General features: G+C 32.0%; 1 protein-coding gene across 2 annotated transcripts in view; it reads right to left on the reverse strand.

Annotated features, from left to right (window-relative positions):
• Nucleotides 1-12,968, reverse strand: part of LOC113521870 (uncharacterized) — a 101,292-nt gene that overhangs the window by 4,889 nt on the left and 83,435 nt on the right. The window lies entirely within an intron of this gene.

The following is a 12,968-nucleotide window of genomic DNA, read 5'->3' on the forward strand; positions in this document are numbered from 1 at the left end:
AGATAAAATAGATATTGTCTCTTAAGAGATAAATAGAAATGTGTGTAAAATTTTGAATGAAATAATCATACCCAGTACATAAGAAACTCGTATTGCTTAGAAATTAGAATGGAATTAAAATAGGCAATGAGTCAATTTTCTATACTCGTACAATATATTTTTTATATTGTATTACAATATCAATTTTTTTAATAGAATACCACTTTACTAGCATTCCCTATGAACTATGTATTAATTTTAATTTTAGTCTATTCTATTTTGTGATTTAGATTCAATTTCCTTATGGGTACATTTACATATTATTTTGTATACGTGATTCCCACTCTTCATTATATATCTATGTAAAATCTATATTTTAATAAAAAGTGGTATACTGAAATTAAATTACAGTGACAGATTATATTAGAGAGAGATTCGAACAATGTAATCATTATTTTACAATAATATTTTTATATGCATTACCATATCAACCATTAACAGTCCACTGCTGGACATAGGCCTCTCTCAAAAGGGGATTTTGCCAGTATTTGCCACGCTTGGCAGACGGGTTGACAACCGCAGTTAGACTTTGGTGGTGTTTTAAGAGGGACACTGTCCAACCCTCGACCATTTAATTCCGTTAGTCGCCTCTTACAACACCCACGGAAAAGGAAGGGGTGGCCCATTCTATGCCCAGACCACACGGCTTTATTTATTATTAATTTAAAACTTTCATAAACATTTATAAAATATTTGGAGACTCACCACATGTATTTTTGTAATATTCATTTTACCAAAATAACAATGGCGCCATTAGTGAACCTTGGGGAACTCCTACGCAAATAATGCTAGCGAATGAAGTAGCGATTTTATTTGACAAGTAGTAATTGACTTGTGCTACTTAAGGAGCGTTATTAATATTAATAAAAATGAATAGGAGTAAAATATTCTTCAGTGGTACAAGGTTGAGAGTGAGTCAGTACAATGTTGTCGAAAGCTTTCTATTGTTCCAAGTATAATAAAATAAATAAGTAATACTAGTCCAAATTTGCCCACGAAAAATGAGATGAAAGTGTCATATAGATGGTTGACATATACGAAACTATTTATTATTAATATATAATCAAAATTTAAAGCATGATTGAGTCATATACATACAAATAACAACACCTAAACATTATTAGAATTTAAAAAAAAAAACAAAGATAAGTTCCTACGTTTCTAAATAAAATCCTACTACATTCATCAAATAGTAAGATTAGGATTTTATTATAAAATGATGAAATTTATCTATATGTATGTATGTTTACTACGCAAATAGATAGATTAATTATTATATATAATAAACTAATGTACCATACACGAGTATGTTATGCTTTATATAAAAACCCTATAAATACTTTCTCCTTTCGGATTCTCAAGGTTGACTGGAAAAAATTCCTTTAAGTGATAAGTCCACCTGTGTACATTTTTGTTATAACCTAATTAATATCTGTGTATATTAAAAGTGAATGTACAAACGCATATAAATAAATAAACTAACTAAAACTCGAAATAATAAAAAGGCGTAATTCTTTGTATTCTATTAACATATGTTATATTAAAAAATCATAAGAAACATTGTATTATGTATTCAAAAGAAAAGCAAGTGCAAAGCACAAAACTTTACTGCCAGCAAATAGGTATATAAAATTACCCAAGTAAAGTGTAACATCGACCGACTAATGAATATTAAGTTGATATCATTTTGAAATGTTGTTGTTGTTTACAAGTAATTCATATAAAATACAGTAGCAAAGAGATTAAATAAATATATGAGGTATTATAAACCTCAAGGAAATGTTATAATTATATGCGTTGAAGTGATTAAAATTAAACTGTTCAACATCAAAGGGAATGTGAGAGACTTTTTATGGACAAATGTAAACGAACTTTAATTAAAAACACAATTAATATAAGTTATAAAAAAGTAATTGACTCCGTTTTCAAACATAATCTGACATACAATTATGAAGTTCGATCAATTTCTATAAATATACGATATTATATTTATGTATATACGTTAAAATAACAAATTATACATGCAACTTTTGAGAGTAGTAGCATTTTTAGGTGCAATATTTTTTTATTATATTTATATTAATAGTATTTATAATTATATTATATTATTATTCATTATTAAGAAATAATAAATATATAATATAATAATAATAAGTACTAGTACTATACTGTTTCCACTTCTTATTGTACGCACACTGCCCGTTGATAATTAATGCTCCTTTCCACTCAGGGTTTGCTGGAAGATAACTCACCTGTTGTACATCTTCATGTAATATAAATTACAATGTAATTTTTATGTACAACCAATTTACCAGAGGGAGACTGTACAAAAGTTGTTTGCTTGGGCACCTCTGTCACATTCATCTTTCAACCGTGAAGCAGTTGTGTTTGCATGGCCGTTTCGGTTTGAAGGGTGGGATATGTCAGTGAATTTACAGGGTACAGAGGAATAACAGCTGAATCCTCAGGAATGGCAACGCATGGGGGGTATCATGGGCGAAATAGTATACTCTGTTATATTCATGGTACTGCTCATGTCTATAGGCGACGGTTACCACATTCCATCAAGTGAGTCGTCAGCTAGTTTTCGACTCTAAGTTGCACAATAAAAAATAAGCTATAACGTCCAATCCCCAAATACATAGCTCTCAAGATATATACAATAATAAAATTACATATGCTAATATTGTCCTATCGCTGAAAGGCGACCTTGTTAATTCTGGAGAAGGTACGATTGTGAAGGCAGCCTGCTACACTGTAAAAGCTTATAAGCAATGAGGCGATGTAATAACATTATTTACCAATAACAGTCAGCATCAAAATCCAGACAAACTGAAAGAGGCGATCAATGTTAGTTGAAAACTGAATGAAGTAGTAGTAAGAGATGATATAAATACAAGTCAATAATTTTACTCGATCTTAGCGGTCATTAAAAATTCCACCAACACAAGAAAATACTGTAGTCAGTATATTAATTAATGCATTTATATTATATCTCTTACTATTTTATCACAGCTGGATAAATTTGAAACTGATTTCGTGTTACTACTTGTTCGAAATTAACCTTTTTATATACTGACAATTGTAGTTTTTTTTATAAAAAAAAGATTATTTATAAACAATTGAAAAAGAACAAAAAAAAAAATACATACAATACTTCAAGTCAACAGACGGCATTTTATTTTACAACTAATATAATAAATAATATATAATAAGGACCAGTATATTTTACAAACACTACTTGTGGAAACAGAATAGTTTAAAAGGTTACTTTAAAAGAGATACATAAATCTTAATACACTATGAAGCTAAATTATTTAAATTTAAAAAAATTATAAATATATGAAATCAACAACAACATTCAACAACAGTAGAATAATAAAAGATTACGATTTCGAAAGACTTGTGATATTTCACAAGACTATTTGAATAAAGGTGATTTAAATTTAAAGCAAATTTGTAGGAAAATGTAATCGACAAAATTGCCATTATTTAAGAGAATAAAGTGAAAATGTCTCAAACAAGGTTCCCAAATTCTATGTATTTTTATAAGTCTTTGTATAAATCACGTGAACCGATTTAGCTAATTCTTTATTTTAAAGTTATTATTTTTCACAGAGCCTGCTATTGTTACTTAACTAATGATCCGACACGGATAAAATTTTCGAACGTAATATAGAGTCTATATTCATCACTATCATCATATCAGAGGGAGACTTTGTATAAAAGTCGATTGCTTGGGTACCCCTGTCCCATTCGTGTTTCTACCGTGAAGCAGTTGTATTTGCATGGCTGTGTTTCGGTTGGAAGGGTGGAAGGATATGGCGTGAATTTACAGGGTACAGAGGAATAACACCTGAGTCCTCAGGAATGGCAACGCATAGGGGTATCATGGGCGAAACAGTATACTCTGTTATGTCCATGGCACTGCTCATGTCTATAGGCGACGGTTACCACTTTCCATCAGGTGGGCTATCAGCTTGTTTGCCATTCTAAGTCGTATAAAAAAAAAGCTATACTACTGTTCACTGCTGAACATAGGCCTCCCCTAAAAGGGGTGTGCCAGTAGTTGCCACGCTTGGTAGTTGGATTGGCAACCGCAGTAAGCCTTTTGTGATGTTTTAAAAGGGACGCTGCTGCCCATCCCTTGACCATTAAGTTATTTTAGTTGCCTCTTACAACGGGTGACCTATCCTATGTCGAGATAGCACGGTAAGTCAGTTTATATTACTTGCTGCTAAGTGTAGTTTAGTATAGTAGTTTCCTATAGATGACAGAATTTTTAAAATGAGTTGAATAAACTCTATATTCTTTATTTGCATTACACAATATAGGGAATAATTTTTTTTATACCACTGAGGTGGCAAACAAGCATACGGCCCGCCTGATGGTAAGTGGTTACCGTAGCCTATGAACACCTGCAATATCAGGTATTACGCGTGCGTTGCCGAACCTGAAGAAACCTGTTTACCCCCTTTTGAAGAACCCCATGCTGTAGTCTCTTGGGAAAACCTCGACAGGGAGCTCATTCCACAACCTGAGTGTTCGTGGGAGGAAATAACAATAAATCAAAATAACTAATAAATACAACGATACAATTATATAAGTACTGTTTTTTTTATTTTTTTTTTTTTTTATATAACTTAGAATGGCAAACAAGCTGACGGCCCACCTGATGGAAAGTGGTAACCGTCGCCTATAGACATGAGCAGTACCATGGACATAACAGAGTATACTGTTTCGCCCATGATACCCCCCATGCGTTGCCATTCCTGAGGACTCAGGTGTTATTCCTCTGTACCCAGTAAATTCACGCAATTCCAGTAATTCAGTAATACTGTAAGGCGGTCTTATTGAAAGCAATTTTTTAAGGCAACTTTAAGGTAACAGATTAATTGCTGCATAAGTAGGTATGTTAATAATTAAGTAGTTGAGTACTTAGCCGAGTAGTTTTTGAGTTCATCCATTACAAACAAACGAACGAATCTTCCTTTTTATAATATTTGAACAGATTGCAATATATTCTTTGTCCTGTACAAAATTTGAATGTACTTGCATGATTTTGATAAAACATCATGCAGGATGCTACTTGTCACGACAATGGGCATGTCGTGACTTACTTATTAAAGAAGAAATTTAAATATACAAAAATAATAAAGTACACAATGTTCAAATATTATGTCTACATAAACGCATACATAAATAATCATCATATATATCAAACATAATAATATAGTGTATACACATACATTCAGAGTTTCGGATTACATTTTGAGCAAGAATATTTTTGTATGAAATGAATAAAAAAAAGGCAAAACTATAAGATGAATTAGTTTACTCTATTGACCGGCTGTTTATTCACACGACAAACTCGAACTATTGCAATATCCAAAGATCTATTTCTAAATAAATCTTCTGTTTAGATCGTGAATCTGCAACTCACGATGCAACGATCAAGTTAGCCAATTACATTTCCCTTTCCTAAGTATTTTGAAGAACATTATCTAGCTAGACGCAATTGAGACCTGTGAGATGACCTAAAAACCGTTTATTCTTTAATCACGACAATAAAGACTTTGAATATTTTGGCATGTTATTCTGAAATTACACGATATGCTTTTCAACTATATTGGGTTGTCAAAGATAAGTCCACCCTTGCTCACAGTAATAATAAATTCATTAACTATGTAATTTGCAAGTGCAATAAAGAATATATATCTAAATTTTTCTCCAAAAATCCCAGCCATTTTATTATTATTAGTAGCTAGCAAGCAAAGGTTGTTTTGCCTCTTGTTGCCACCTACTGAGTGAATAAAAACAAGAAAAAGAGAGGGAGAGAGACGGAAAAAAGAGAGCATAAAAACTAATTCTATTTCTCAAGTTGAAGCAAACAATACACATGTACAAGATGTATGTAAACCTCTTGATGTTCTGCCTCTTCACCATAGTCTCCCAGGCCATAGGTTTGTTACATTTTTTGGCCAAACCTGTGGCCTTTTCTCCTCCTTTTTTACATTCAAGGGACGCACTGTAATAGCCACTGTATACCACATAGGAGAGATCTATGTACACAGGTGGATAATTGAAGGTTCATATTAATGATGAAATGAGGATGTCTCAACAACATGCGTAGTTGTTAAGACACCATTTCATCAGACAACGATTATATTTATGGCAAAAGATGGTGCCTTGTTGGCAACATCTTTAATAAAAGTACTTAGCCGTTAATTTTGACTATAAATCGTAACAAAGAGCCAGTAGTTAGCGATTCTAATTTGAGGGCCAGTGAGCATAACTGTGGAGCAATAAAGAATTACAATACAAAATCGGTCAAGAACATGTGAAGATTCAGAAAACATAATAGAAATACCTCTCGTAAAGATTATAGATTTCCCCACATTATATACTGCATTATTCTTGTTCGGTGTTAGATTGTATTGTCATTATGCATTATCTGATTGCATTGATGATCAATAAATATACTTGATGATTGTATGTCTGTCTGTATAAGCTTTATTGTGCAAAAAAAACATATCCTTCGTGTACTTTATTATTAAATAAGGATAACTTTAGAGCAAATTTTTAGAGATTTTTGAACTCCTTTTTCTTAGCCTTACAGCATTTTTTTGTACTACCAGGTTTATGAATCAGAAAAGAGGAATTGTAAATTCATACAAAATGTATTATATGATTGTATAAGTAGCATACAAATAATAATGCCGAAATGTATAAACAAAATTTGTTACTAAATATATATTAAAAATTAACTATCTTTCTATTTCCAATTTAAATTACTTATAAATAATTTTAGTTTAAGCTTTGAGAGCATGATAAAACCAAATCAATAATGTTATTTTGTAAAAAAATCATACGTCTTTCCTCAGGGATGCGTCGTTGGTCCTTAATATGGTATTAACGACACGATTTATCAATTATATCAATACTCTATACCAAGTTTTATTAAAATCCATTTAGCAGTTTAAATGTAACGTATCTAAACATTTCTTCAATACTTTCTCATTTACGAGTAGGTATTGTGGTATCTTTTTTAAAGATTGGGACGGATAGAGTAGAAATATTGAACATTAATGATATTTTAATGTAGTAACCACTGGTTTAATTTACATGTAATTAAGGGTTAAGATTCAAGATTAAGGGTCTCAAATTGATCCCGAAACTAGTCGAACTTTCTCGATTTATTTATACGTAAGTTAAATCGGTAACTTTTATATTATTTATTTATTTAACTCTTTATTGCACCATAAATAAAAATATACAATGACAAGTGAATAATTCAAATGAAATACAGTAATATAAATACAGATTGAAATATACACATAAAGGTACAAAAGGCTGTCTTATCGCTAGGGCAATCTCTTACAGACAACCTTTAGTTAAGGGAGAACAGATAGAAAAGGGCAGGTGGCGCAAGAGTGAATTAATAATTTTCGTGCATAAAATACAAAAACATGTTATGCACAAAAACATCAAATACATATAATTTATTAAACTACTTACTATAACAATATATATACATATATACACACACACACACACACATATATACTTATTATTGTAAAATATAATGTGCTTACAAAATTTTTAACTATAAAATTAACGAATCATGTCTAAATTATAGGATATCATAAGATACTTTTTGTCTTAATTCACACAAGCAAAACCACAGGCTACGGCTACTGTATAATATTAATATCATAAATCTACGAACATTAAGCTTAACACTGATGTATGTATTATGTCCTATTAAATAAATTGCACTCCGATTTCGACCAAGGCCGCAGCAACATGTATTGTGTTTAAAAACTACATGTCATAACTACACTATACTTTTATTACATTTTATTTTATGCTTCGGACGTCCGCTGACTTAACTTTATTAAAACGTACACAAATGTTGACACAGTGAATAAGCGGAAGCGAGAGCGGAAGGCGGAGTACAGTTTCAAAATCGTTTCATGTAAACGTATGGTCATAACTATATTTCGTAATACTTCTTCTTGATTTATTTTTTATTAACACCTTTATATTTCTTTTGATATTTACTTTGTGAAATATTAATAACAATAATTAAAATTATTTTTCCATTACAACATAATTTTTAATTGTTAGGAGTTAAATCATATTAGGAATTAAATTATAAAATGTACTAATTAAGTAATTGAAAGATTATTCCAAATTTAAATATTTGACTGTTAACTTTTCAATGTCAATCGAATTCTTAATTTAAATAATGTAATATTTTTTAAATCTATGTAACATGTAAAAAAATATTACAAAACTGTTTGAAATGTTTAGATATTTATATACTTTATTTAATCACGCTTACAGATTGACATATATTAGTAAACGAAACTGTAGGTTACAGCTAGTATATGATGATAAACAATATTGTGATAAAATTTAGTTGTTGTCGGCGGAAAATTAAAAGTATTTTCATACAATTACACTCATTTTGCTTTCGTCTTGTTTCGTGCCTTGTCGTACTATGCGGCGGTAAATTATAAAGGCATCTATTTTATAGCATCATGATTACAATAACCATCTTTGGTCGTCAACTTATTTGCCATTCCCAGTAGAATAAAATCCGAAATTTTCCTGCAGTCGAAAAAATGTGTCATCTCTGATAACTGCACTCGCGTCAGTGCAGATAACCTGACCTCAGCTTTATTACTTAGATATGTCAACTCATGACAGATCTAGTACTGAAACTGCAACGGATATCCTTTACAATTCACTTTTGATATAATTTAATGTTATTTCACGTCTTTGTTTGGAATTATGATCATGACTTGGTGAACTTACAAAGCTATAAAGAAATAAAATGACGATAACGAGAGATGTGGTTATGCATCTTAGCTAAACGAATTTTGTTCAAAAACAAAGCTACTTCAATAGTGAGCAATTTATTATGGAACCCATGACTTAACTCTATTAAGAATTCTAACATCAGGAGGGAAAGGGTTTGTTAGTAATGGAGACTGAGAATTCCATTGCTAGCAATATACCCAACCAGGTCGACCTCCTCGCGGTTCCCCCTGAAAACTATTTTGGTTAATTCCTGATGAATTCGTCATAATGGGCTAACTGGCCTGTTTTCATTCTCATCTATCACCCTTCACTGGTGCTTCGCCAGCGTATCCCGTTAGCGCGGGCGGGGTAACCATTCCACCCATCAGAAAAAAAAAATACTAATATCAATTGTATCATAATTAACACCGTAATAGTAAGACTGGGTAATATACAGCAATATCTATGTATCGATATCCATTGACTCGGAGTTCACCTTCATACCTTACAGTCTAGATGGTCGCGAACAATGCGGTTTCAGAGATGTTTTCACCCACGAATACTCAGGTGGAATGAGCTTCCTGCTGAGGTTTTCTTCGACTACAGCATGGGATTTTTCAAAAGGGGCATAAACAGATTTCTTCAGAGTCAGCAACGCGCGCGTTCTACCCCTGGTATTGCAGGCGTTCATAGGCTACGATAACCGCTTACCATCAGGTAGGCTTTCCGCTTACCATCAAATGAAATACCCAATATAGAGGCGGATTAAATGTCTTTTTTTATACCATGAAGGTTTAAAGAACCATAAAGCCGTCTGTTGGTAAATGGTCACTGTAGCCTCCTTCCTTTAAACCGAAACACAGTTTAGCACGCACATTTGCTTTACAATAGATACACGGATGGGACAGAGGTACCCATGCAGATATTTTTTTTAATCTCCTTAATTTCTGGTAAATGCAGCCATACCATTAGTAAGTTTATTATACTCGTATAGCTACTAACTAAATTCAACCAATGCGACAAAACATACCTGAAAAGTTAACAGCAGGATTAACGTTGCTTAACCTCACTGATCAAAGGTGACCGATCAGTCACTTTTAGTTCTGATGTATTACAATAAATTTTAATGTTAATTAATGTTTAGATGTAGCATGATGCATATTGGCAACGCTTCTTTCCCATCACGACTACATTAGCAAATTTTATGATATATCTATTATTGATTAGTCTATGTGCCAATGTCGTGAAGTGAACGATGTGTGTACTAAGTTGAAATCTCAATTAAAGATTCTTAATAATAAATGTTGAATAAATTTATTCGATCGCTAATTTAATACGTAGCGTAATTTTTTGTATGGGCTTAACATTAAATTGTTTATGACTATCAATCACGATTCCATATTGTGTGTATACAAATTGCCAAATAGCACAATATCATACAAATTAATTAATTAATTATTAAACATACAATAAGAGCTAAGTAACATTATTTAAGATTGCGTTCCATGAAAAAAAACACTTTTGATCGTAGTAAAATCTGAATAATTGATTTAAAAAATCCAGTTCTCTTGATATAAAACTAAACTACTAAATCGATTTGAATAACATTTGTATGAGGAGACCAATCTGAAAATATATTCTTTCAGAAAAAAACAAAAATCCAAATAACTGACGGAGTTATGAGGTAACAATATATATATATATATATATATATATATATATATATATATATATATATATATATATATATATATATAAATAAATATATATATATATATATATATATATATATATATATATATATATATATATATATATATATATATATATAATGCTGGCAACCCTTACTTACGACCATTCATAGGTAACCATATGTTACCGTGTAGGGAAAAGAATAAATTCCCACGTGGTGTAAATCTTATCAAAGAGCATGTAAATTTAACTAAATTTACCAAAATGTTTACTTATTTTCACCTGGCAATAATAAGTTACAGTTAACTGAGAGCAGGTAACCCGGACGCATTGCATTATATTTTCGCTCATCTTTCATTCAAACCAAGTTTCAATAAAAAGTTTGATACCTGCAGAACTTAGTAATGGGATCTTAGGCTATTTATTATACGAATCATTTAGAGATATTATCTTCTGAAATATTCCCATACAACATCGTTTTTTATGCTTCACAATAGAAACACGAATGGGACAGAGGTGCTCAAGCAAACGACTTTTGTACAAAGTTTCTTTCTGGTAAAATCTATCATCATTAAAGAATACAAACATATAATAAATACGACTGGCTACGCTGAAAACAATAAATTAAGCTGAAGTGTAACAAATGAGGTGCAGGCGTGACAAACCTGACAAACACTAAACGATCAGTGACTACTTATGACACGTGCGACCTTACATTATATTCGCTAATCGTTGTGGACATAGCGAGCAATTACTCTTTGTCTCGTTACAGAATCTGATAGCCATATTATTTTATTACACGAGTTGACAAACAATGAGTCTGACCAATCTTAACACTAGATAATTTGTATAACAAAGTTGCAGTTCCGAAATATCGTTTAGAAAAAGTTACTTGAGGGAGACTTTGTACAAAAGTCGATTGCTTGGGTACCTCTGTCCTATTCGTGTTTCAACCCTGAAGCAGTTGTGTTTGAAGGGTGGGATATGGCGTGAATTTACTGGGTACAGAGGAATAACACCTGAGTCCTCAGGAATAGCAACGCATGGGGGGTATCATGGGCGAAACAGTATACTCTGTTATGTCCATGGTACTGCTTATGTCTATAGGCGACGGTTACCACTTGCAATCAGGTGGGCCGTCAGCTTGTTTGCCATTCTAAGTTGCATAAAAAAAAACTCTTTGCATAACGGTGGAAATTTCCGTCATAACATTGAATGCCTAAAACGTATATAGAAGACCAAGAAGTTGATCGTGTTTGGATACCTTTTTAATGTCCATTGTAGAAAAAAAAACATAGCTGTCAAATTTATTTTTTAAACATTTTTCCTTTAATTTTAAACATGAATTATATTATATCACTTTGATTTATTTCACCAATAAAAAAAATCAAAGAAGGGTTAATAGGTCTTTTATGAGAATAGGCATTAAATGTTATAATAAGATACCGCAGGATATTTTGAATCTACTTTTTTTTTTGTTAAATTTAAATTTTTTATTAAAAGACACTTATTGAACAAACTAAACGAATACTCGAATGACAAACGTGCATGGTGTTAGTCGATTATGTACGGGCTTTTAACGACCACGTAATTTTAAACATAATACATTTAAATAAATACACATAATGTTAACAGAGATTTAACAGAGTAACTGTTGAGTTTCTTGCGGGTTCTCCTCAAAAGATAACAATCTTCCGAACCAATAATTTTTAGATATGTTGTCTATCTGTCTATAATACAGATACGTTTGTACCGACATCATTATGTGTAAAGTCACGTTCATCATCATTACTGACATAAGGCACGGTCGTGAGCCACTCGCATCCACTGACTCCCTGCAATGCATTTGAGGTCGTCACTACATCTAGTGGGAGGTTCCGTTTTTCATTCCTAATCATATATCTCACCCATTATATGTATATAGATGCATATAATGGGTGATGGATGGGCAACAGTGTCCCTCTTAAAACATTTCTAAAAACCTTACTGCATTTGTTGGGTGGAAAGGGATTGTTAGTAATGGAGACTAAGAATCCTATTGCTAGCAATATACCCAACCAGGTCGACCTCCTCGCGGTTCTTGGAAATTATCATGGTTAATTCCTGATGAATTCATCATGATGGGCTAACTGGCCTGTTTTCATTCTCATCTAACCCTTCACTGGTGCTCCGCCAGCATATCCTGTTACCGCAGGCGGGGTTACCATACCATTTTCACCCATAAAAAAACTGCATTTGCTGCCTGCCAAACGTGACAACTACTGGCAAAACTCCCTTTATAGCCAAGGCTTATGTCCAGCAGTGGACAGTTAACGGCTAAAATAATAATGCATATAATAATACTGTAACAAGACGATATCTGTACTTAGGAGGTATTAAAAAAAATTATATTAGGAGTTGTAATAAGAGAAAAAGAAACCAAAACAATC

This window comes from Galleria mellonella, unplaced genomic scaffold, assembly GCF_026898425.1.
Source record: "Galleria mellonella isolate WM207_F2 unplaced genomic scaffold, CSIRO_AGI_GalMel_v1 utg63, whole genome shotgun sequence".
Classification (NCBI taxonomy): Eukaryota; Metazoa; Arthropoda; class Insecta; order Lepidoptera; family Pyralidae; genus Galleria; species Galleria mellonella.